At 39.3% G+C, this 27,229-nt stretch overlaps 1 protein-coding gene across 8 annotated transcripts in view; it reads left to right on the forward strand.

The window, feature by feature from the left end:
• Positions 1-27,229, forward strand: part of rab27b (RAB27B, member RAS oncogene family) — a 376,281-nt gene that overhangs the window by 256,807 nt on the left and 92,245 nt on the right. The window lies entirely within an intron of this gene.

Here is a 27,229-nt window from a genome sequence, read left to right on the forward strand (position 1 = left end):
ATCAAACTCTAACTACATCACTGGGTGTGTCAGACTTGTCGACTGCCATTGCTGATCTCCTCGCTTGACCACTCTGGATTGCATTCACTGGGCATGTCACATTTAGCGACCGATTTCCCGTCCCTTTTGGTGATGGCCAATAATGTGCTGCCTGACAGAGCCAGTGCTGTTCAATGGCTTAACTGGAACGGCAACTACAGGCACAATCTCAGCCTTTTTTTTTCTTTTTTGTCATTCTGTTCTGGTACATAAAACATGAGACATCAGGCAGACGAATTTCTCTTCTCTTTTTGAGGCCCAAACAACCCATTTCCATATTCCTTGTTGTTGCCTTCTGTGCATCCTATTTCTGGATGTATTTGGTTGTCTGCTCTCATGCATACTAACCACACACCTGAAACTAAAGACAATGTCAACCCCATTTGATTTTGTCGGAGCAATTTGTGGACTAGTTGATGTGAGTCTCTTGACATGCCACTGGCTAAGATTATGGAAATGAAAGACACGACTGAAAATCGCTGGTAAAGTCACATAACGTGGCATACCTTTAAGGTAGTATGGAAAATGAATACATTTAATGAAATGTTAAAGTCCTTTGTTACCTAATGTTGGGCTAAAGGGACTTGGAACCGACATCCAGAAATGCAAAGTTATAGTGCTCATACCACCTTGTGTTGTATTGAATAGATCAGAAAATAAACAAATAAATGAAATGTACTTGTACACCCACTGCCATGTATTGAGCTAAAGGGGCTAGAGTAGTAGTAAATGAAATAAAAGAATGTAACATTAGAAATCCCTCTTATCCTGTATTCGACTGAGGCAACTTAGAAAACAAATAAATAGATGAAATCCTATAGTGGCTCTTACTATCTTGTAGTGGATTTAGCAGATTCACAAAATGATTGACTAGATAAATGTAATGTTATATTTCCCCTGCTACCCTTCACTGGACTAAGAGGATTTGGGAAATTAATGAGGGAATGAATTAAATATTATAGATCCCTACCAACCTGAAATATACTTAGAATGGAATTAAAAATGACTAAGTGAATAAATGACAGAAAAAAATCCTGTGCTTGTATTCTGTACTGGACTAAGCAGATTTAGAAAATGAGTTAATAAGTGAATAAAACCTTATAGTGCACTGCGATTGGAGCTCGGCTTTTGATAATACATCTCCATGACTCCAGTATGTTAGTGATGAACCTTTGGCTCAGTTTAACCTGTTTATTACAGTACTTGCTTCTTTGTACAACATGCATGCCATGCTGCACTTCATTCTTTATCGCCTGATGGCATGGCATGTAGGTGGGTGTGTGCTGCTGCTTACGTTGTGTATGCCAGTCTTCCTCCTTAGGTTTAGCACTGCACTACTGCTGTTTTTTTTTTTTTTGTTTGTTTTTTTTTTTGGTGATTATTGCTTGACAACAATCTTTTGGGGTGCCAAGGACAGCAGAAGATATTAATTATTATATTTACGTTTTTGTGCAGTCTTGTCATTTGTTTAAAAGAGAATGCAACCCACTAAACTGGAATATGACAGGAAGTGTGGTTTGGACCATTCACCCTGTATACACGCGTCTACTCTCTGCAAGAGCTTTAACAAGATGCTGTTTATTTTTACTGTATACTGTACGTCAGTGCAATGGATTTGGGTGATAACATCAGCACAGCAGGATGGTGGTACTTACCGTCTGGTGGTCACTGGCTTGTTTCTTAAGAGTCTCTCTGTGGTTTCTGATCTTTATTTATAAATACATTTTATTGTTGACATCAGAATTAAAAAAGGCCTAATTTCTCTAAACCTGGCTCTGTTTTCCCAAAGCTTAGATTAAGGTGGGTTTAATAATAAATGGCTTGTCTCAAAACAGTGAATTCCTACCCTTTAACTTTTAACTTTACTTGCAGGCGACTTTGTAGTTCTACTCTTCTGCTGACCAGTTTTACAAGTGGTGTGTAGCAATACACATTGACACCAGTGTGAGCAGTCATTCATTCATTTTTAACTGTCCCCTTATACTGACATCAATCAATTATAATGAAAATGGGTATTAAAAATTTAAATAATTATTATCAAAGGATTTTAGTTCATATTTTTGTCTTTTAATAAATACTATTATAGTGTCTTGCTATTTATGTGTTGTGTGTGGTATCGCTGATTATTACTGAATCTCAAAGTACAGTGCCTAAAATGCCAATTACTTTCTGATGTTTCACAACAGTGTTACTTAAACTATACGTGATATCTGAACTTGGGTCATGAATCACAATACAGGCTGGTCCACATCTAATTATGCAGATCCAGATCGTCTGGATGAGTTTGATTTATGCGGGGACGATTCCAGTTCGGCGCGAGGATGATTCTTCATGTTGTCAGTTCGCACACTTCTCAATGGTTCGCGTGATTTTTCTATGTAATAAACTTAAGTTACAGTGTAATGAAAATTTCCATAATTAGATCTGGACCACCCTATAGTACTAAATGGGATTACAGGTCGCAAACGGTTTGCAGAATGCCTTGCAATGGGTAGTTGCTGGCAGCTTAATCAAACATCACTGCTCAGCTACCACTCACATCTGATTCTCCGAGGGACTCGCCACCCCCCACCATCCCATAGGACAACGATCTCCAGAGGGGTTGTGGCAACCTTTGGTGGCGACTTTTCCAAGGGGCAACAACACTCCATGTTGATTATGGATCAACAAAAACATAATAGAGATAAAATTGGGTCACAAGGGAAAAAAAAATTTAAAGAACCACTGCTTCACAAGATTATAGGAAAATGTACATTTCTTTTTGGGAAGATTTTATACTGTTCATTTAATTTCTTTCCTTTTTTGGAAGTCCTGTTTAGACTAAAGGCCATGTCACATTACATGACTGCTCCAGAGATTTTCAGTCCCAGACTTGATTTACAGAATCTTAGGGAGTCGGGGGGGTAATCCCAGCACACTCCCATGACCGCCAGTTGTACACTTTGACATACCCAGCAACTCCCCCCAACAGACAGGTTTGATTTTGTCTTAAGTTGTAGAGGCAGACTTGTGCGGGTGAGAGATGATGACCCGTTAGCGCTTACCTGAAAGTGCAATGCATATAATGGAGCTACAAGGAATAAGGAGCACAGGTGTTTTGGACCTTGCCAAACAGAAGAGAGTCCAGTCTGCTTGACGCTTTGTGTTTTATGTACCACAACAGAATGGCAAAAAGAAACTGCAGCTGTACTTGTCTTGCATGTTAATTTCTAGTACAGCTCTGGTTCCATCATGTAGCACATTATTGGTTGTCACAAAAAAAGGGTGAGCACAGTTGTGTTGGAAGGTAATCATTCAATGTGACACTCCAAGCAATTTCAGTCATGTAATTTGACATGGTATGGTGACAAGATCAGCAGCTGCAGAAATCGCTTAATGCGACATTGGTCCCTAGTCAAGTCCAGGGTAAAGCGACACCGTGGTTTGGTTTATTCATTCATTCCAGTCCTCTTAGTCTTACTTCGGCCTTAAAATTTTGCTATTAAGTCTTTCAAGTCTATTTAGTCCAATGAAGGGAGGCGTGGGGACTACAACATTTAATTCATTCACATAGTCATTTTGTGAATTTTTCTGCTCAAATACAGGATAGCAAGAGGACTAGAAGGTGTTGCTCCCTTGCTCTGTGAGCCTGCTTAATCCAATGCACACTATTGGAAGTTTTATTCATTTATATACTCCTCTATTAATTCTCAAAATCCCAAAATATTGCGGCAATATGACAATATTTCATTAATTCATCAATTTCATTCTCTTAGTCGCGTGACCAGTAGGACTATAATGTAATTCTTCAGTAATTCTTCATTAGACATGTTTACCTAATGGAGTGAAGAGAAGTGTGTTACTATAATATATTATTCATGTTCCAAATCCTGTTATTTAAAAATTTTGATGTTGCATGTTTTATGTACCACAATGGAATGGAAAACTTGTAAAGCCTTCACATAGAAACCGGCTCTGTTAGGCAGCATCACGTTAATAGCTGCCAGAAAAAAGGACGAGCTTGCAATACTTTGAAAATGTAAAACTGTGCTGGAAAGTCATTAGGCACTTTGTCAAATTTGACATACCCTGCAATTTCCAGCGATGTAATATGACGTGCTCAGGTGACGAGATCAGCAGCTGTAGTCGTCAAGTTTGATGTCCCCCTGACTAAAAGTCAAGTAATCTAGCATCGGATTAACATTTTAATATTGAGCAGTGTGTATAGCACAGCAGAATGTTGGGTGGGGAGGGGGGGTGGTGTGCCTGACTTCTAAGATATCACAAGGGAAGGGGCACTGGCAGTTTGGCACTGAGCTGTCAAGAGTCTCATTCAAGATGGAGAGAGGCACGCAAAGATCTTGAACATGCACAACAATGAGAAAGACAAAGAGAACTTTCACCAGGTTGTTCCTTAGGAAACTAGAAAGCAGGTGACCCAGCAGACATCTAGACCTGACCCACTGAGTAGACCCAACTACTCTTGTTTATTATGTACTTCTGCCTCATGAAGTAAATTTATTACATTTCATATGAACTCTCAGAATTCTAGCCAAAAATGACCTAAAAATGAGGAGATTTGAGTCCAGGTGGCCAACAATAAGGGGAGTCCTAAAAAGCCTGGCATCTTGTATACCTAGACATCAAGACAAGTTGAATGGTATGTGGGGATTTTTTTCAAACCAGTGAGTCAGGAGGCACTCGGGGTGGAAACAAAAAGCAATGAATGATTTCAAAGTATTCATAAGTATAACAAACTATTAACAGTGTGTAAAAGGCTTGGGTGGTTGATATTTTGCCTTTTGCTGATGGTTCTTTATGTACAAGTTTCGGGGCTATTGATCAACGTGTGCTAAAAAGGCATGGCTACCAGGTTGGAAAAAAAATTTCGTATTCTACTGTACCAATAGCATGAGCTGCATGATTTGTATCCAGCACAGAAGTGCTGCCAGTTCCCAGTAGACAATGTAAGGGGCTAACACTTGCGGTGCCAGCTGCACTGCTATGGCAAATCCTTTTTATCTTGCCTCTGTGTTAGTTTGTAGTGCATGATTTGTGCCTTCCAATATTTTAGTGTACAGTAGCTTCTGCATAAATAATGTGGCAAGAATCAAAACTGCTGCTTGCTCAGTTCCTACAAGGCCGCACCACCTCTTTCATGCGTGTAATTGAAATTGTGTGATTAATTGCAGGACTTATTTTCCTGGTTCTATATCAGTAGATACAATAATGTACACTTGCTTTCCTTTTAAATTTTGTTAAAACTTTGTCTTGCTTTCCCCAGTCCTGAACTGGATTACATGGTTTAAAAGTGAACGAATGGACAGATTCTTGATCTCCTGAATTCTCGCATAGACAGCTCTCTCCTGTTTCATGTAGCAGATGGTGATAGCTCTACAAATGCACACAGGTCACGGGCAGCTGACAATCTCTGCAATTAATTGTGATGCACCTGGGTCTGTATTTTTTATTTTATTTTTTTTGCCTGTAAGTTTAATTGGCAAATCTGAAGTGGGTCTGTATGAGTGAGAGTGGGTTTGGGAGTAAGCATGCTTTGCAATGGAGCTCAAGGTTGGGTCCAGTGCCATCTGAATCGGCTCCAGACTCCTAAGCCAACTAGTTAAACAGGTTCAAGTGGTGAAAGAGTGAAATGATGGATGTATGTGTGCATGTTGTATTAGATGTTATGTTAAAAATAATATATATATATATATATATATATATATATATACACACCACTAAGATAGAAGATCAAAGACTAAACATGTGAAGTTTATGCACGCAACTGGCTCACAGCAGAGTCACATTTGAATTTTCTTTATTCTGAGCCCAATGAAAAAAAATAAAAGCATAAAAACAGATACATGCAGTTTTCAAAACCACATATAAACGGTTTTTTAGACAAAGTGCAAAAATCATCTCATACTGTAGTGTAATATCATAATTCACACACAGTAGATATAATGACTAAATAAAAATACTACAAAATATTTAAAACCTGCTTGTCACGATTTGATGCGAGTTGGTCCCTGGATTGTGTGAGATGCTACTCAGGTTCTCTGTGGTGCTGTATTGGACTGAGTGGATTGTGACCCATTTGGAAAAGGGCTTGTCATGAAAAGGTCAGATTGAAACAATGGAACAGAGGGCTGAGTAACAAGGACAGTTAAAAGAAATGCAAGCAGAGGTTTGTTATCAAGAAGAAAAGGAGCCAGACATAACATGGAAACTGTGTGCATCTGTTTTTATTTTTATTTTTCAGTGGTTTCAGAATAAAGATACAGTAAAGGACCCGCTGAAAAGAATGAAAAATAGAAAGGCAACCAGGCTGGATGAAATACCAGCAGTGGAGTGGAAGAATTTAGGAGAAGATGGAGTAGGTGTGTTGTGGGATCAAAGGCCGAAGGTCTGTGTACAGGGGAGGAGTGGAGGAACAGTGTGATTGTACCCATTTATAAGGAGAAGGACGATATTCAGGATTGTGGAAACTATAGAAGTATAAAGCTGATGTCACACACAGCTAAATTTGGGAAAGGGATATAGAAAGAAGACTTAGGGAAGATACCACCATAAGAGAGGAGTAGTTTTGGTTTCATGCCAGGGAGATGAACAAGTGATGCAGTCCTTTATTGAGATGGCTCATAAAGAAGCATTGAGGAAACCAGGAAGGAGTATGCATGGTGTTTGTTGATTTGAAGAAGGCTTATAATAGAGTACCACGTCAGTACGTCTGGACGTGCATGAGAGAGAGAGGGGAGTACCTGTGAGGACTGTCCAGGACAGGGGTGCCCAATACGTCGATCGTGCAGGTAGATCGTGTTGCATTCAAAAAATTTTTTTAAATGTTAGTCTATCATATACCCTCCCTATGGCATTTTCCACTTGATTGACATACAGGGCGGCCAGTGTGAGATCTCTTTTCAACACACTGGTCATCCCGCACCCACACGATCAAACTCACGAGCTACTGCAAAACTCCGGCTATCTACAGTAAGTGATCTAGTTAGCCTTCCAATTTATATCGACTAAAGAAGGAATTTTAAAAAAATGTGGTGGTTATAGGCTGGATGTGGAATTGGAAGAGGATTTTTTTCTCTTACAATGTCACAATCGAAATGCGTTTATCTGATCTGTCAATCTATCATTGCTATTCCAAAGAAGGAAAATGTGGAAAGGCACTTTCGAACTGTTCATAAAAACTATGAAACTGGCTTCCTTCCGAAAAGCGATCTGAGAAAGGAAAAAGGAGAGGGAACTAAAATTGCAGTTAATCGGACAGCCATCATTTTTCACTCGGATGAATTCAAAAGCAAAGGCAGACACACCAAAGCGTCATTCCGAGTGAGTCTCTCAATCTTTAAGCATAAGAAGTCCTTCCAAGATGGAGACATGATAAAAGATGCCTTTGTTGAGGTAGATGGATAGGGAGATATTTCCTGCTGAGATTTAAAGACCCCTGGCCAGAGAAAAAGGACTTTCTCCTTGTCATTAAACATGCAGAATACAAGCAACTTAACAATCAATGGCCGCTAGACTTGCCATTTTTTCCAGATCTGACCAACATGTTGAATGAGCTTAATTTACAGTTGCAAGGAAAAGAGAAAACCATGGTTAATATGATTATCTCAGTTAATGCTTTCAAACGAAAAATGCAACATCTGTCCTCAAAGCTGCAGTGCCTTGATTTGGGGAACATCCAAAACCTGAAAGAAACTTCAAAATTGGTAATAAAGATAAATATTTCAATTTTTGTTAACATCCTTCCAATACATTCAAACTGTGTGAAATTATTGCACGTATATTTTTATAGTTCTAGTGATCTGTTTTCTACCAGAAGAATCAGTTTCGGGAGAGAAACGTCAATAGAACATGAAAAACATAACGCACAGAACTTGTCCTAGATTCAAAAAAGCTCAGTGCAGCTTAAATGCTTCTGCAAAAATACTTCTTTGAACACTTCTTGAGGAGCTCAGTAGCAAAGTGGACCAGTGAATGTGTAAAGTTAGGCATAAAGCTAATCCATCTGTGTGTCATCGTTAATGTTGTTTACATTAAAGTACTTCATTTTACAATTCCTTTAGCATCTTTCATATCTGATACAACAAACTATAAAATCTGCTTTTTATTTCTTTTTCAATTATTTTATCAGTTATTTTTTCATTCAAAGAAAATTGCAGCGCAGTATTCCCATATAAAATGAATCTCTAACCATTACTTGCAAAAATCAAACGTTTTAAGGATGAATATCTTCAGTGCCCTCCATAGTGCTTGGAACAAAGACACATTTTTTCCATGATTTACCCCTCTGCTCCACAGTTTAAAATATATTAAATATATTTATATTATAAATCAAACAATTCAGGTTTGGTTAAAGTGCACATTGCAGACTTTCATTTAAGGGTATTTGCATGTAGAAATTATTATTTTTTTTTTTTTTATAAATCACTTTAAAAACAACATCAAGGCTGACCAATGTGCTATAAAATAAAAACCCACCATATCAGACACACAATAACCAAGGATAAATGAAACAGAAACACATAAGAGCTGAAGAGATTCATAATAAAAAGTATACAGATAGCCAACATATCATACTGGGTTAAAAGCCAGAGAGTAAAAGTGTGTTTTTAAATAAGATTTAAAGACAGCTAGTGAAGGAGCCTGCCTAACGTGCAATGGCAAAACGTTCCAGAGTTTTGGGGCTGCAACTGAAAAAGCCTGATCACCTCGGAGTTTGCATCGTGCTTTAGGAACATGTCAAAGCATCTGGGGCCTTTTCCATGTTCAAATCGCGATGTATAAAACCTACACTTGACGTAAAGCCACACACTTTTCCATGGTACCTCATACCCTGTCGTACGCAAGTTCTCCGCTCGGTTTTGCAGACTGATGGCACCCAGCGTCAAAGCAGTGCTACTGTTCCTGTGTGGTTACACCTTATTTTCCTGACGTGGCTTTATAAATACACTGAAACTAACCGCATATTGTTTATTAGTGTAACGCATCTGATTGTAATTAACTTGTAACAATATAATGGTCCAGGGAATAGCCATAGTATTCCAAATACCATAACTGCTTTAGCGTTGTTACTCTAACTGCTTCTTCTTTCAGCCGCTCCCGTTAGGAATTGCCACAGCGTATCATCTTTTTCCATTTTACTCTCACTGCACCGCTTGGAGTATTTATATCACTGTATCTGAGTGTGAATCACAGCAGCAGCTGATCGGAAAGAGAATTATCAGTATACAGCTTCAAGTACACGCTGTCTCAGCCACGGCAAAACGTTTCAAAGCCTTTCTTGTACGGACCTCGCGGTTCAGAAACGGTTTCATCTCAAGAACTATAAACACACTCAAACAATTGCTCCTTGTAGAACTGTTTGTACTTATAAGTACAATTACCCCACTGTAAACTTGCACTACAGTTATAATATCGCACAACCTGAGCCACTTTATAAAGCACGTATTTACATATGATGACGATATCATTTTTAAGGTGAAATGCAGCAAAATATGTTTATTATATCATACAGATAAAACTTTAACTTCATTTAAATAATCTATATTCTTCACTGGGAGTGTCGTGAAGGATAGAATAATTAAACATGTACTACGAAGATATTTCAATGTTCCTTAAACGTTTTGAAGAATCGGCGCTCCCCAATTCTGATTGGGTATTTGGGGAAAGAAAAGCAAGGACTGCAGTGGCGGCTACGCCAATATATATTGAATATAAAACAGAAAGAGAAAATAACAACACAGCTAAAAATGCAGCGACAAATTTCGGCAAAAGTTAAATGCTTGTGTCATGAGCACGAGGCGGCTATGCAGTGTCTGCAACGGACGTGGCCATCCACCGTGCATAAGCTACCTTACTGACATTGGCGGGCGAAGGAGCCACCGATTCTTCCTCTGCCCAGTGCCACCACAAGCCTAGAGCCGCCCCTGAGTACTGCTGCAATAAATTATTTCATCAAAGGTCGTACACAATCAATGCGCTGTGAAAGCCATGTTTAATAACGTGCTTTAACTCCTATCATCATGAAAATTATCACGTATACATCTCAGTATTTTAGTTATTCAGAGAGCTGTAATATCACGAATGTAATGGATTCTGTGTCCAGTTGGAGGAAGAGAGCCGGTTTAAGAAGCAAGTAGTGATTCACACACACAGAGCACATAGAAGATCACATTTAAAACAAAGCATTTAACGTGCTACTTTAATTACGATGTGATTTGAGAAACTGGTTAATTAAACGATTTTAAGATGAAGTTTATGATGTTCTATTTTAATGACAAAATAAACTACGTGATTAAAGTGGAAATGTTGAGATTGAAGTTGACATTTCATGCTTTTTCCCCACTGTGTGCCTTTTTTTCTCTGTACCCTAATAAGCTTTCATATGACACTCAGACAGTGGGCTACAACTCGCCTTTTCACGGCGACTTTGATATGTGACTTCTTTTTTATTTCTGGCACTTTGCGATTTTGTGAACGTGAGCTTTCAAGTTTCTCCAACACGCTATGTCACTCGATCAACTTCCTTTTGTTGATTATACCACGGTTTATTTGAACAAATAGTATGTTTTTCCTTTGCCTGCACTTGGTATTCGCTGAAATTCTTATATTTCCCCCCGTCCTTTTCCCATTGTCTTTTCACAGAAGGCTGAGCTTAAGGGCGATTTATATTGGTTTGCATATTCAAAGAGGCGTAATTCTGGGAGGAGTTGGGGCGTTACATAAAGCGTGCACGAGCGTTATTTTTCACGCTGATCGGGATTTATGTAGCGGAAGAACGTGGAAGTTGGAGTGCGCACAGATTCCTGCATCTGGATTTTTCTGTGCAAAAGCACATTTTGGTTTTTGTGCTTACGCCATGTTATAGTGCAAGTTCTATGCACGGCGTTATACATGAGGCCCCTGGTGTTTTTTGCCTGTGTGCTACAGTTTGCACTCCAGTGCCACCTGCTGGTTCAGAGCAAGTGAAACATCCAAACTAACTGAAGCCAGACGGGTACACAAAATGGCCAGAGCTTAACATTACTTACTTGAGCAACGCCTCATGCTGCTTCTATCTACTTTACAGTTTTTCTCGATTGGTTTGGCTCATTTCTTGAAACAGAAATTACATTCTTAAAACTATAAGATCATTTGGCCAAACAGTCTTACAGTTCTGCGCAACATTACAGCTCACTAGCAAAAGGTCATATCTTTCCCAAAACTGTTCATACATGCTTCAAAATAGATTCCTTTCCCATATAAAGAGTCAGTACCATCAAAATGTCAAAGATCTTTCTCAATTGCGTTGGCTCATTTGCATTCACTTAGTGCGTTTTTCCAAAATAACCTGGATGGGTTTAGCACAACACCATGGATCACCTGCAAAAGCTCGTATCTCTCCCAAAATAGTTTACCCATGTGTCAAAACTAAATTCCTTTCCCATTTAAATAGTTAGTGCCCCCAAAATGCATCGTCCCTTTGGCATCGTGTAAGCACTGCAAGTCAAAATGCCTAGATGTTTTGTCACTATGGCAGAGGTCTAGCCAACAGAATACAATTATGTATAAAACTGAAAAAAAAAGGATTTTACAGTAAGAGCAGCCTCCAAAGTTTGACATCAGACACACTGCACTCCTACTTCCAAGGAAATTGTAATCATTTTTATTGACACACATAAAGTAACTTCCATACATTAGAGTACATAAAAATGTATACAGTATTCTGTACATGTACGAAATATAAACACAAAAAAAACAAGAAAAATTATATCTAGCCTACAGTAGGGCTTACAGTAAATAAAGTTTCACAACTAAGGTAACTTTCACTGGTTGTTGTCGCCACCGTCCCTCTCCTGGCCACCATCCTCATCCTCCTGGCCATCCACGCTGCTCTCTGTTTGGCCATAGATTCTCATCCACATCGCAGCGGATATTTTCCCTTGCGATGCAGCGAGGAAGAAACGCGAATGTCTCAACCATCCCCTACACTGATCCCCTGTAATGTCCTCACATGCAGCATCCATTGCATGGAGCAGGGATCTCTGGTCTTGAGCCTGATGTTCATAGACTTTCCACCTCCAAGCGAAAAAAATTCCTCAATGGGATTAAGGAAAGGAGAGTATGGTGGTAGTAGCTCCATGAGCATCCTTGGATGGGTGGTGAACCAGGCCCTGATGAGCGCCCACGGTGGAAATTTACATTGTCCCACACGATCACATAGTGTGGTAGGTGAGGCCCTTCGAGACCTCTCTCATTTTCTGGGACCAGATGTGTATAAAGACGGTCCAAGAAAATGAGGAGCTTTTGAGTGTTATATGGGCCTAAACTGGGGATGTGTGTGGCCACACCATTCTCAGATATGGCAGGACACATTGTTAAATTGCCCCTCGCTGGCCTGGGACATCCACCGTGGCCCGCTGACCAATGATGTTACGCCACGCTCTGCCCTTGGCCAGGTTGAAACCAGCCTCATCGACAAATACAAGGATGTGAGATGTTTCATTCCCTTCCAATGCCATTATTCTCTACAATAGAGTAAAAAATCAAATCAGTCATATAGAGGAGTCATACACAACAGAAATAGAAAATTACATGGGATTGTTCTATGTTCTCCTCCACAAGTTCAATATAGCCTGCTACTGGCCACTACTCCAGTGGTTCCAAACCTGGGGTACAGGCCTATGCAGAGGCACTGCAGGGAGTATTTGACACAAAGAGGGAGAAACACTGTTGCAGTTTTTAGGCAAAATGCTGTAGTCAGATAAAGCTGGATTCTAAAGGTAAAGAGGATACTGAAAACCAAACAAATTGGGAACCACTGCTTACTGTAATGTTACTATAATAGACAACCAATAACTGACTTACATGCACATACTGGTACCGCAGCTCTTTCACTCTGTCAGAATTCCTCTCAAATGGTACCCTGTAAATCTGCTTCATGGTCATCTGATGCTTCTTCAATACCCGGTCTATTGTGGAGATGCTGATAGAGTTGACATTTTGGAATATGGCATTGTCTTGAAGGATTGCATCACGGATCTGTCTCAAAGTGAGAGCATTATTTGCAATCACCATGTTACAGATCTCTTGTTCTTGTTGTTCATTGAGAAGTTTTCTTCTGCCACCCATGTGAGGTTGTCGTCCAATCCTAGACGAGAAGTCAAAGGACAACACTGTATGACAATTCGTAATGTATGCCGTATTTGTTACAGAATGAGTTACTGTACTGTAACATCATATTGCAACATCACATTGAGGTAATATATTACAGTACTGTAGGCCTACACACACACACACGGAATGAAGAGTTTATACATGTCTTGCTTTACAGTATGCACAGTACTGTATACTGTAATGACTCCATCATTGACTGAGTACATACCTGTTTTCCCTGCGAAAGGTTTGGATGATGGAGGAGACAGTAGAGCGAGGCACATTAGGCTGCACTCGGCCCAGCCTCTGCCATTGTCAGGCGATGGTTAACCACATGGTCTACAATTGTGGCCCGAATCTCATCCGGGACAGCATGGTGTCTTCGTGCTCCTCGGCCTCTTCCCCCTATTCCACCACCACGCATCCTCACTCCTCCTCCTCCTCCTCCGCCTCTTCTTCTTCTTCTTCTTCCTCTTCCTCCTCCTCCTCCTCCTCCTCCTCCTCCTCCTCTCTCTTCTTCTTCTTCTTCCTCGAGCAGGAGGTTGCCCTTCTTGATTTACTTGGTGAGATACCTCCATGTTCAAATGGTACTGGCCCTAGCCAAGCTCTATATATACACGTTTGGCAGCATTCACAACAATAGACAGCACCTGTCAGGTAACTAAACAAACTGTTTGGTTGGTCATCTGAGATGTGGGAAACTCCTCCTTCGTTGGTCAAGTTCTAATTTCACCTGATTGTCAATTACTGTCATGAATTTATCAAATGTTCCAAGAAATTCATATATGGTGTTCATGGTATTATGTTCTTGACTAATTTTGACAATTGAACAGACTATTGTGCATATGATGACTTACACGATGAAATCATGCTGACATGTTTTGGAGAGAACAACCATTAGACTGAGAATCAACTAATCAGTTTAGATCAGCAAGATCTATTTATTTGGAAAATGTGCTAAATGTGGGCTTATTGTGCTAACTGCAGGCTACTTGTACTTAACCATTTGCAAAGATGCACTGAGACACTTGAGACATGTACTAAGGCATTTGCAATTTGATGAAATCAATGAGAAATGCCATTCTGTTGTGAACATTTGCAAGGTGGTTTGGAGATCTGTCCATGTTATTTTGAGAATGTCATCTCGGTTTCAAGAAATGAGCCAAACCAATCGAGAAAAACTGTAATATAAAAAAGGAGTTTCTTACACTTTTACACGGAGGTGCTGGAGGAGATTTGTTCGAGAGTAGAATTGCACCTCAACAGAAAGGAGAATCAAAGGTTTCTCAACCTAATTTAAGAAATACAAATTGCCTTGCCTTGAATTAAGAATACTAGTCAGACATGACAGCATTTATTGTTACAACCCAGCAAGAGTTGCCACAATTATGAAATCCAGTTGGCCCCATAAAAAACAACATAAACCTTTTGCTTTCGTTCCTTAACCCATTTTACAATTATACTTGGACAATGTTGGGTACTTTGGCTGATTTATAAATGGAGAGATGGCGTAACTATTTGCAATAATTAATCGTATTCGTTACATAGTTAAAATGAGTAACAGAATGAGAAAGAACCCAATTAAACAACTCTCATAATTAAAAGCGTGAGAATGAGACTCCAATTACAGTATTAGAACAACCAAGACAAGAACAGACCTTTCAGACCTGTGCAAAATTTACCCTTAGCAAGTTTCCAACTGTATCCCCGTGTTCTTGATGAACTTATTTTAAAGTAACAGTTTTGATCCATTGGACTAATTTCCTTCATAATTCTAAACACTTCAATCATGTCACCTCTTAATCTTCTTTGGCTTAAACTGTAAAGGCTCAGCTCTTTTAATCTTTCCTCATAATTCAACCCCTGTAGCTCTGGAATCAGCCTAGTCGCTCTTCTCTGGACCTTTTCTAGCGCTGCTATGTCCTTTTTGTAGCCTGGAGACCAAAACTGCACACAGTACTCCAGATTAGGCCTCACCAATACATTATAATGGTTGAGCACAGCTACTCCACAAATCGTGCTATATAAACTAACATTCTGTTAGCCTTTAATTAAATTGTAGTAAGATCAAAAACGAGTAGTTTTTGTAGTTTCTCAGTTCTCTTCCTTAGAAAACCTATTTTTTTCTTCTCCTTTATAGCTACTTTCATCACTTATCTAATACTTCTGTCCATCTCTTTATCCTTTAAAGTCCTCTCTGCTCCTGTCAAAAAACGTTTCACAGTTCAGCTACTATTCAACCATAATTATTTCATTTTTCATTTTGAATGGAAGGACATTGAACAGTCACAACCGTCTTGATGTTGTCAAAGTAGAATACCTATCCTGATTAGCTGAAATGAGTTGAATGAAACGGACCATACTGAATTTCTGTTTGTTAGGTTTTTTCTTTACTACATACATTAATTGTTTCCACTGCTGCATAATCTACTGTACTTATCTAGGATACTTTACTTATGCTTAAGGCATTCTTTGAGATTTGCAGTTTTTTAAGAAATTCTGAACGTAACCCCATTAAAAGGGGTATTCCACACTTGGATAAACCACCTCCTGTAATTTGATGAAACATGAAGTGGCTTCTGACCCTTAAAACCGCATGATTGCTCTCTGCTTCACTCAATACAACCTTCATTTACAATGAAAAATTTATGAATGTCATTAATCTGTCAATTTTACAGTAGGATGTTGTGAACATTTTCATATTAAAACTACTTAACACAGAAAATGTTCTTAAATGTTTTTAGAGTTCTGGTATGGCAAGCCGAATTAACATTTAGAGATCTCTCAAAATGGATTTTCAGATATCTGGAAATGCATTTTAGATATCTCAAATTGAATTACATATATCTAAAAATGCATCTATTTTAAGATATCTAAAAAGCATTTTATGATATCTTAAATAGATTTCAAGATATCTTGAAATGATATGCTGTACATTTTGAAATATCTGAAATGCATTTTAATATATCTTAAATGCAATTCGAGATATCTTGAAATATTTTCCTGTGCATTTTGAGATATCGCAAATACATTTCGAGATATCTTAAAATAACTTCCAGTGCATTTCAAGATATCTCAAATACATTTTGAGATATCTCGAAATCACTTCCTGTAACATTTCCTATTCCTATTCCTATTCTATGCACAGGAAGTTATTTTAAGATATCTGAAAATGTATTTGTGATATCTTAAAATGTGCAGGAAGTTATGTTGAGATATCTGAAAATTCATTTCAGATATCTCAAAATAAATTTGAGATATCTTAAAACGATTGGGAAGTTATTTTAGGATATCTCAAAAAATAATTAAGATATCTCAAAAAACATTTTAAGATAACTTAAAATTCACTGTTGTTTGAGATATCTAAAATACATTACACCAGACTGCATCCTTCAGGATTTTTCTCGTTTTACAGTGTACCCTCACAAGCTTTCCAGAGCCTGTTGAATAAGAAGCATCCCCACAACTTCATGCTGCCACCACCATAATTCACAGTGGGAATGGTAGGTTTCTGATCATTTGCAGTGTTTGGCTTATGCCAAAGTGTTTAGTCTGATGGCCAAAAAGCTCAAGGTTGGTCTCATCACATCATAGACTCTTCTTCCAGTTGACTTATATATATATATAAATTCACTAAGTCCATGGCAAGCAAGACAGAACTACGCCCACCAACAATTCACTAGGCAGCCGACCATGGCACGCAAGACAGACCATGGGATACGCACAACAGAGCCCCCGCCCACCAACAATTCGAGCGAAAGCATTTGCCAAGAATTTTTTCATTAATCAAGAACGAAAGTCGGAGGTTTGAAGACGATCAGATACCGTCGTAGTTCCGACCATAAACAATGCCGATTGGCGATCCGGTGGCATTATTCCCATGACCCGCCCAACCGGGACACCAAAGTCTATGGGTTCCGGAGGGGAGTATGGTTGCAAAGCTGAGACTTAAAGGAATTGACGGAAGGGCACCACCAGGAGTGGAGCCTGCGGCTTACTTTGACTCAACACGGGACACCTCACCCGGCCCGGACACGGAGAGGATTGACCGATTGATAGCTTTATCTTGATTTTGTGGGTGTTGGTGCATGGCCGTTCTTAGTTGGTGGAGCGATTTTTTGTCTGGTTTATTCCGATAACGAGCGTGACTCCCTCCTGCTAAATAGTTACGCGATCCCCGAGCGGTCAGCATCCAACTTCTTAGAGGGGCGCCGTCCAGCCCCGTCCCTCGCTCTGGAAGGTGGCTCTGTGTCTTTCAGGAAGTGTTCACTCATCAATACATAATTGTGGTGTATGCTACGCCGCGGGTTGGATAGTTTTATTTTATTTATTTTTACCAGTAGCCTTCCCTTTGCCACTCTTCAGAACCCGGGCAATATTTATAGTCTGCACAGTATCTCTAGTCCCAGCCACTGTAGCTTGATACTCCTTCAGACTGGTGGCCTTCCTTAGTTTTTTGTTTTTGTGGATGGCCTGCTTTATGTTCATTTACAGCTGTACCATACTCTTCCCATTTGTTGATGTCTAACTTAACTGTTCATTGACTTGGACATATTCTTGTCTCCATCCCCTGCCTTGTGCTTTTCGATCGTCTTTTCACAGAGATGCTTAGAGTGTTCTTAGTCTTCATAATGTATGATATGCCCCCATACTAATTCACCGGACGTTGGACCTTCCAGATAAGGTGCAATTATATAACAATCGCTTGAAACCCCAGACAGGTGATCTTCATTTAACTAATTATGTGACTTTTAAAACCAATTTCCTGCACTAGTGATGATTTAAGTGTGTTATATAGCTGCTGAAATGTCCAGATGATAGAGACTTGTGCACAGAGACCCGAGGCTGGCATAGGCTGCCACAGATGCATCCACTATGTACTGGCTCAATTATTTAGTGTTTAATGTTTGCATATCACTTAAACCACTTGGCAGAGATCTGTCATAACTTTGACATTAAAAAGTCTTTTTCTGTTTCTCTTTTAATCTTGCATATTCCAACCTTTTCTACATTTTCTTTTTCCTGGATAAGCCAAAATCCTTAGTAATGCAAAAAACATATATGCTTTATTTCTTTTGACCCTAACTCTAGAGTTTGACAGATTATTGTTTATGCCATGCGACCCGGAGCGGAAATGCTCTTTAAAGTTGCTGGCAACCCTCTGACAGCGTCCAGTCCCACTTTACCCTTGAGCCTGTATTTTAAATTTGCAGGCTTCTAGAAAACACTACTTACTGCCTGCTCACTTTAAGAAAATCCCTGCCCTTTAGAACTGGGCCCCCCACCCCAAACACTATTAAAAGGTAAATGATATGGGACTACACCCCCAATAGAGGTCCAAAGAAAGACATTTTTATATGTGGCCTCCACCAATAGGGTCCTCCTGCTTTCCCCGTCTCATGATCCTATGTCAAGCAACTTCCATCAGTCTAAGGTACAGCGACTACAGCCACGCTTTTATGCCAAACTGCACCATAATGTTAGTTTTCCAAATGCTGCCCAATAACTTGTTAAACAGTTTTGGTGTACTTTCTCAAAAAAAAAACCATTTTGTAGAACAACAGAGGAGTTTAACTTTAGGATTTAATTGACAAATCTGTATATCAAGAAGTAAAAGGAAGAAATAAAATTCTGAATTTGCATTTACCAGGAATATGAAGCCAATCGCAGCACCACTGGATCAAGGCAGAAATAAGAAAGCACGTTCACCATGCAGACGTAGTTTGCACCAGCCAGCCTAAATATATAAGGGGAACGTGTAAACTCAAGAGAGACAGTGACGGGGCCAGGAGTCCTTCCTAGGTCTATGAAGGTCTGGGCCACTGATCCTAACTACTTGTACCATTGTGCAGACTTAGAATTCAACATTTCTGAAAGCTACGTAATCCTCAGGCATTGAACGATTGAAATTGAGGTGTGAACACCGTGAGGGATAATGGTGCTTGCTATTAAAGCTTACGTGGCACGTTCCTGCACCAGGTTAGCATTACAGTAGCCATATGCATCAGGTAAAGATAAGATTTTCCTTTGGACTCCCCTTGTTTCTTTAAAACTCGTATGTCTATTTCAAAACCAAATGATGGCTTTGTTCACAAAGTCAAATTCTGTTTGATTTTTGTTTTATTTTATTTTTTTCACTTTGTGTTTACACACCTGTCTTGTGTTCACCACCCTCATTAACTAAAAGTTGCAACATTCTTGTCGACTCCCTAGGTTTCACTCCCAAGACACACCTCATACTTAAAGTGTAGCTGAGACTTTGTAAAAATCACACATTCCTGAAAAGGTAGTGTTGTACGTTAAGAGAACTTTTTTCACACGCACAGAGACCCACACAAGTGCGACAAATGGAACAAAATTTTAAAAGACTGATCGGAGAAAGGTTATTGCAGTTTTGCAGCTTGGACAGGCTGGCTGTATGTCACACCAGTTTATCACTGTTTTTATTATTATTCCACTTCCAGGCCTTTATCACTCCCCCATTTTTTGACACCCAAGACTTTCTTATTGTATGGGCACTGTTTCTCATGCTTATGTATGTTTCTTTTTTGCTATCAACTGGGCACTACTTTGCCCGGGTGCCTATGAGTCTGGTAAGATGGCTCTGTAATGACCCTTCACTGTCCAGCTTTGGTCTTTCTGGTCCACTGTAATGGATTTTCATTAAATGTGTTCATTTATTTATTTTCTGAGGTTTCAACAATTAACTATGTAATCAGAATGCAAGTCATGCCAGGAGTGATCCTGTGAAGGTTCGCTGCTACTGCATGGCTGTGCCTTTTTAGGGTCCCATGTAACAGTGCAGCCTTCAACAGAAAACCGTACATCTCACTGGAGATTTCAGTTATGCCCATAAAGAAATATAAATTATGGATGGCACCACATCAGCACCTCCAGACCATTTCCATTGGGAAGTGTATTTAGAAGTGAAACTCCAGAAGGCACTTCTTTACGCAAAGAGTTATGGGAATCTAGGACAAGCCATCCAGACATGTCAAAGTTTCAGCCTCAAATACCACCTTTATGAAGTACAATATCTGAATGAGATATTGGGAGGAGAGCTTAGCTACAGTTAGGTCCATAAATATTTGGACAGAGACAACTTTTTTCTGATTTTGGGTCTGTACATTACCACAATGAATTTTAAATGAAACAATTCCGATGCAGTTGGAATGCAGACTTTCAGCTTTAATTCAATGGGGTGAACAAAACACATTTTTATGCAATCAAAGCATTTCATTAACAGCTGTGTTTGGGGTTCTTCCAGAGGGTCTTAAAGTGGAGAAAGACAAACAAACTGTGATTGCATTCACTACACTGTTGGCACGCAGACTTATTCTGATAAACTGGAAGAACCCAAACTCTCCTCTTTTAAGTCAGTGGGAAACTGATGTGTTATATTATTTAAAATTGGAAAAAATCAAATACTCAGTTAGAGGATCTGTGCAGACTTTTTTCAAAACATGGCAGGATCTAATCAGTAATATTTTGAAATGATTTTATAAAGCACAGAGAATTTGTTGATTTAGGTATTTTTAAAAGCCTTAAATTTTACACCGTTTGGCTTGCTCTCTCTCTCAAGGGTGGGGATCGATCTGTTCTTAGCATAATTCTTTTTTTTTTTTTTGTAAAAACTTGATTGCTATGTATTGATTGTAATAAAATTAAAAAAAAAAAAGCATTTCTTTAACCCAATCCCTTCATTTCAGGGGCTCAAAAGTAATTGGACAACTGACTCAAAGGCTATTTCATGGGCAGGTGTGTTCAAGTCCGTCATTATGTCTTATCAATGAAGCAGATAAAAGGCCTGGAGTTGATTTGAGGTGTGGTGCTTGCATGAGGAAGATTTTGCTGTGAACAGGCAACATGCAGTCAAAGGAGCTCTCCATGCAGGTGAAAGAAGCCATCCTTAAGCTGCGAAAACAGAAAAAACCCATCCGAGAAATTGCTACAATATTATGTGTGGCAAAATCTACAGTTTGGTACATCCTGAGAAAGAAAGCAAGCACTGGTGAACTCGGCAACGCAAAAAGACCTGGATGTCCACGGAAGACAACAGTGGTGGATGATTGCAGAATCATTTCCATGGTGAAGAGAAACCCCTTCACAACAGCCTACCAAGTGAACAACACTCTCCAGGGGGTCGCCGTATCGATATCCAAGTCTACCATAAAGAGAAGACTGCATGAAAGTAAATACAGAGGGTGCACTGCAAGGTGCAAGCCACTCATGAGCCTCAAGAATAGAAAGGCTAGATTGGAATTGGCTAAAGAACATCTAAAAAAGCCAGCACAATTCTGGAAAAACATTCTTTGGACAGATGAAATCAAGATCAACCTCTACCGCAATGATGGCAAGAAAAAAGTATGGAGAAGGCATGGAACAGCTCATTATCCAAAGCATACCACATCATCTGTAAAACACAGTGGAGGCAGTGTGATGGCTTGGGTGTGCATGGCTGCCAGTGGCACTGGGACACTGGTGTTTATTGATGATGTGACACAGGACAGAAGCAGCCGAATGAATTCTGAGGTGTTCAGAGACATACTGTCTGCTCAAATCCAGCTAAATGCAGTCAAATTGATTGGGTGGTGTTTCATGATACAGATGGACAATGACCCAAAACATACAGCCAAAACAACCCAGGAGTTTATTAAAGCAAAGAAGTGGAAAATTCATGAATGGCCAAGTCAGTCACCTGATCTTAACCTAATTGAGCATGCATTTCACTTGTTGAAGACTAAACTTCGGAGAGAAAGGCCCACAAACAAACAGCAACTGAAAGCCGCTGCAGTAAAGGCCTGGCAGAGCATTAAAGAGGAGGAAACCCAGCATCTGGTGATGTCCATGAGTTCAAGACTTCAGGCTGTCATTTCCAGCAAAGGATTTTCAACCAAGTATTAGAAGTGAACATTTTTATTTCCAGTTATTTAATTCGTCCAATTACTTTTGAGCCCCTGAAATGAAGGGATTGTGTTTAAAAAAAATACTTAGTTCCCTCACATTTTCATTCAGTCTTTTTGTTCACCCCACTGAATTAAAGTTGAAAGTCTGCACTTCAACTGCATCTGAGTTGTTTCATTCAAAATTCATTATGGTAATGTACAGAATCAAAATGAGAAAAATGTTGTCTCTGTCCAAATATTTATGGACCTAACTGTATTAGCTAAACAAACGAGATTGATGGACTGAATGGTCTCCACATGTTTGTTAAATTACTTATGTTCTTGCGTTCCAAATTTCTTAAAAAGACCATGAACCCTTCCTTTCTAGCAGGACTCATTTTGAAAAGGGTGTTCCTCCTGTGAACTGTTTGGGCCAGTTCACTGCCTTCAGGATGTCTGCTAGCAACCCTTAGTCAACTGACAAGTCTAGTACAATCATTCACTACTCAGTGACTTCAAAGAAGTTTCCATTCTTATAATACAATGCTTTACAGTACAATTTCAAAAAGAGGTAATTATAGATTCATAGTCCAAATATGCACTCTCATATTTCATTGCCATTGTTTGCAGATGGCAGACATACTTTCTAAGTGTGAAGCAAACGCATTACAATTCAAAGAACTAATGCAAGGCGTTATGTTCTATTGTTTCTTTTCAGTTCCATTTTTTTTTTCATACTTGCTCAGTGAAAGCTGCTACGTTTTGTCTAATTTGAATTGACATTACTACAGGATACCCGACTTTAATATAACATAACATTGTCAGACCTGCTTAATCCAGTTCTGGGTAATGGGCCCATTCGAACAGCACCATGTGCCTTGGACGGGCTGCATGTCCATCACAGCGCTAATTAGCTGTCAACAGTTAATCAGCACATCTTTGGAGGAAAATTAGGAAAATACTTACAGATACATAAGGAATGGCTGCAGATTTGAACTACTGCAGCTTTGAGACAGAAGCACCAACTGCTGAGCCATCCAGGTCCAATCATGACGCTTTATGAATTCTCTACAGTTCACAACTGCTGTGCTTAGTCAGCCTGCTCTACCGCCTTTCTAATCCGCACCTTGTTTATGACTTGTGATATTACACATATAGGTTTCTGCTTTTATTCTTTTATTTTTTTTATATATACTAAGGAGCTTCACCCCTCACTTCACTCGCGAACACCTTTCCCCTCCCTGCCTGCTCTTCGCGCCATTGTGAAGAGGGGGCTGAACGCACCCCAAGGTGACACGGTCACTCCTCTGAAACCCCTCTTAAACAGTGATATATTGGGAAACAAGTAACACTTGTTGTGTTTTTTAACCTCCTTTGTGCTCGATCAGCTACTGGCTTGCTGCTGCTTCCATTCCGCGTGATTGGCATTTCGGGCGGTGCTTAGAACATTTAAAACCCTGTACAGCACCTGTCCTTTTGTCCTCAAACACTATGTGATCTCTCTTTTCACTTTTCTGTTATTTCACTGAGTAATATTTTCCGTTTGTTTGTTTGTGCTAATGTGATTTTTTTTATTCACTCATTTTTGTGAGACTTTCAAATTTTCCTACTTCCATTATCTCTAACCTGCATGTGTATCACAGGACTTGCTTACAAAGGTTGTAAGTATGATGTGATGTGCCTGTCTCGTGGGATGTGAAAGTCTCCATCTGTCTGTCTTTTCCAACGACGAGACGTGATCTTTTGAAAAGTCTCGGCCCAAGATTTTTTTATATAATAGATTTATATATTTGATATTGTTTATATGGACTATACTATTGCTGGACCGAATACAGATTTTAAAAATTTGTAACCCTGAAAATCCAACCAGTTTCCAAGCTTGCCTTTTCCATTACAGGTTCACAGGGAACTGGAGTGTATGTCTACAGGTTTGTGCTTAAGATTAACTACCTCAGAATGTGATGCTAGTCCATTGCATAGTTTTAAGTAGGGATGTCACAAGAACCAAGTTGGTACCAAAATCCCAAAAATGTATCAAACAGTACTAGCTTTTTTATAATATCAGTAGTACTGAGTGAAATGCTGTATCACACTCATGTGACTGCAAGTAGATGAATTACTTCAGTAGACACAATAATGCATGAGAAACAAAGCGAGTAAAAACTACATACTGTGATGACAAGGGGGAGACAGAGGAATGGCATTTTACGACAGACTGGTGGTGAGTGGCCATTCAGTGGCTACTCCGCTATAACACTCGGGTCTTTAGAGGTGGTGTGCAGCTCTGCTTGGCTCTGCTCACCTGGAATCAGAGGAAACTCGTCTGCCACACAATCTACCAGCTCAAGGCCAGAGTACACATCCAAGGCTTCTACAGCTCAAGTTCTGCCCATTGTGAAAAATGCTCAGCCACCGAAGAAACGTTTCCCTGTCAGGTCCAGAGATCCAGGCCCTTTACAATATAAGAGTGGCTCACAATGGTGATGATATACAGTACCACATTAGCAGCACATGTTAAAAAAAAAAATAATAATAAATGTTTGGAAATGCTTTGTGTTTGAGGCTGGAGAATTTTGTACACAATGGTGGAAATGGTACTTATAGAAAAGCTGAAACACACATGCGCACGCACATTCAAATGGGCTTTTCGTAGTAAAACAGCACAACAACAAGAATGGAGTATTATAAGACTGACAGGATTGGATGCCCAAAGATTTGGACAAATGAAGATCAACATTTGGACAATTAAAGCACCAGGAGTTTATGACATTTGAAATCTGAATTAGTTTGACTCATTCATTAAATGTTACTCTTTAATAAGTTTTTAACCAGCTAATGATGAAAATACAAACCTTACAATAGTAAATGTACAAACCTAAGAGAGGGGTTCTCTAACAAACTAGCTTTTAGAAAACATGTTAGTAAAACAGTTTTAAAGAGTTTGTTTAAACAAAACTATCCTGGATTATCTTGGAATTCACAGTACTGATATCATAATTTATTAATTTTTATTTTGATTTAGTCTTGATTTTAAGCAATATTTTACAGTTACTGAAGAGAAAATGTCAGAAATGAGTATATGCACTATGTAGTCCATGATGTTCTCATTCCTTATAAACCCTATGCTGAAATCCCCTAAGACTGTCTCACCCCCCTACTTGTTGTTGCACTGGGAGAACACATTAAAATCAAATCCCCACATCATATTTTTCTCTTTGTGAATGCCAGTACTACTTTTCTTAAATGAAAATTAACTAACTGCTTGATGGATACACCAGAATTTTAAAAAATATTGTAAACTGTTCACTTGAATAGTGGAGATACTTGTAATAAAAAGCTGTTGAATGATTTGTGTTTTTGCTATGGTATTGAATAGGTTTCAAGTATTGTAATATTTCACTTGTATTTGTATAGGATATAAAAATTCTGGTTTTGTGACCCCACTAGTTTTTAAGCATCCTCCTCTCTAGTTTCTAAACCCACTATATCCAGTGACAGACCTGAGAAGATGGGTCTTCATGCTGTAATATTAGGCATATGGTATGAGCGAGCTCTGACAAAGATGCTGCTTCATTAACCGGGTTTGCATTTCCTCCTTGAGTTTTTATAAGATGTTTTTGTCATCCATCCATCCATTTTCCAACCCACTGAATCCGAACACAGGATCTCTGGGGGTCTGCTCAAGCCAGTCCCAGCCAACACAGGGCACAAGGCAGGAACCAATCCTGGGCAGGGTGCCAACCCACCGCAGAAGATGTTTTTGCACCTGCCTTATTCTTCCCAGTACCCGAAGAAATTTATATACTGACCTGATTGTCATCCTCAACATGGCTCAGTTTGAGTATGCCTTGTGTTTTCCAAGTTTGTTTTTTAGTGCTTGTTGCTTCTGGGATGGACTCCAACTCCTCATGACTCTGAATTTGGCTGAAGTGGGATCACTAGATGGGTGGATGATGGCATTGACTTGTAACACTGAAGTAGCATTTACATGCAGTTGGCAAACACATCTCAAACAGTTTCTGCTGCCACCATTTTCTCCTCATCCTGTGACCCTAAGTAAGCCTGGCAGGTGTAGATAATGGATTACCAGTAGTGCCAATTTTGGCCCAACTTTCCCTTGGCTACATCATTTTCTGTCTTTGAGAGGATGTGCCTAAATGCTTTTTACCAAACTTTTCAAAAGAGCTTTTTTTATTTGAGTGATTAGACTCCATAATATGTCCACCTTTCACTAAGCATTCAGTGTTCTCAGGTTGTTTGTCACTCCTCTGAAAACCAGCATTACAAAGTGTCAGAAGCTCGCATGACTGAATAGTTGGCTCTCACACCCTGCTCCACCTTGTATGTGTAACATGTGCAAGTGAGAAGCTACAACTAAACCTGTGCTTAAAGTGAGACAATTAAACAAGACAAGCAAACTTTAAGACAACATTTTTGTCAAAGGCTTGGTTTCTAGTTTCATTAGTGTCGGTACCGGTTTGACCATTACTTACCTGGCACCCTATGGTGAGAGGTTAAGGGAAGGAGAAGTTTATGATTAGAAAAAGAAAGATCACTTGGTGACATACTGAGGAGAGCTGGGACTAAAGTTTGTGCCTGACCATTCTTCCCTGTTTAAGGATGAGGTAAAGGTTGAGGATGACTTAGGTTCAGTATTTGGAGTGACACAGGTTAAAGGTATCAGTCATTTTTGAATCTGGATTTGGATTATTGAAACCTCTCGAACTAATACAGAGAAAGAGCAGTCTGCTGAGAACATAGTGCAGACATCTACAGAGCTGCAGGCTTGATTTTGGTCTCAGTTAGAAGAGGCCCAATGAGCATTTATTATCTAAGGCGTCAGTGAACAGCTGCCTTTGCCACTGTAGCTCAGTGACTCTTATCAGACAAAATCATCAGAAGGCCAATGTGTGGGAAATGGTGGTTCTGAGATATAGAGCATCATACTGTTCATTTCTGCTTTCACCATCTGATTGCAAGTAACAGCAGTCTAAAGGCTAAAAATGCTCAAGAGGGCAGAAAAGGAAATGCATAGATAAGCCGCTTCTTGATGTACGATGAAGACTGCAGTTAGTGAGCAGATAAAAATAGAGTTAAATTAGTTTTTGTGTCTCTTCTTAGTCAAAGCAGAAAAATGGTTACTTTAAATTGACTATTAATTTTTTCAGACTGTA

The sequence above is a fragment of the Polypterus senegalus genome, chromosome 4 (genome assembly GCF_016835505.1).
Source record: "Polypterus senegalus isolate Bchr_013 chromosome 4, ASM1683550v1, whole genome shotgun sequence".
Taxonomy (NCBI): Eukaryota; Metazoa; Chordata; class Cladistia; order Polypteriformes; family Polypteridae; genus Polypterus; species Polypterus senegalus.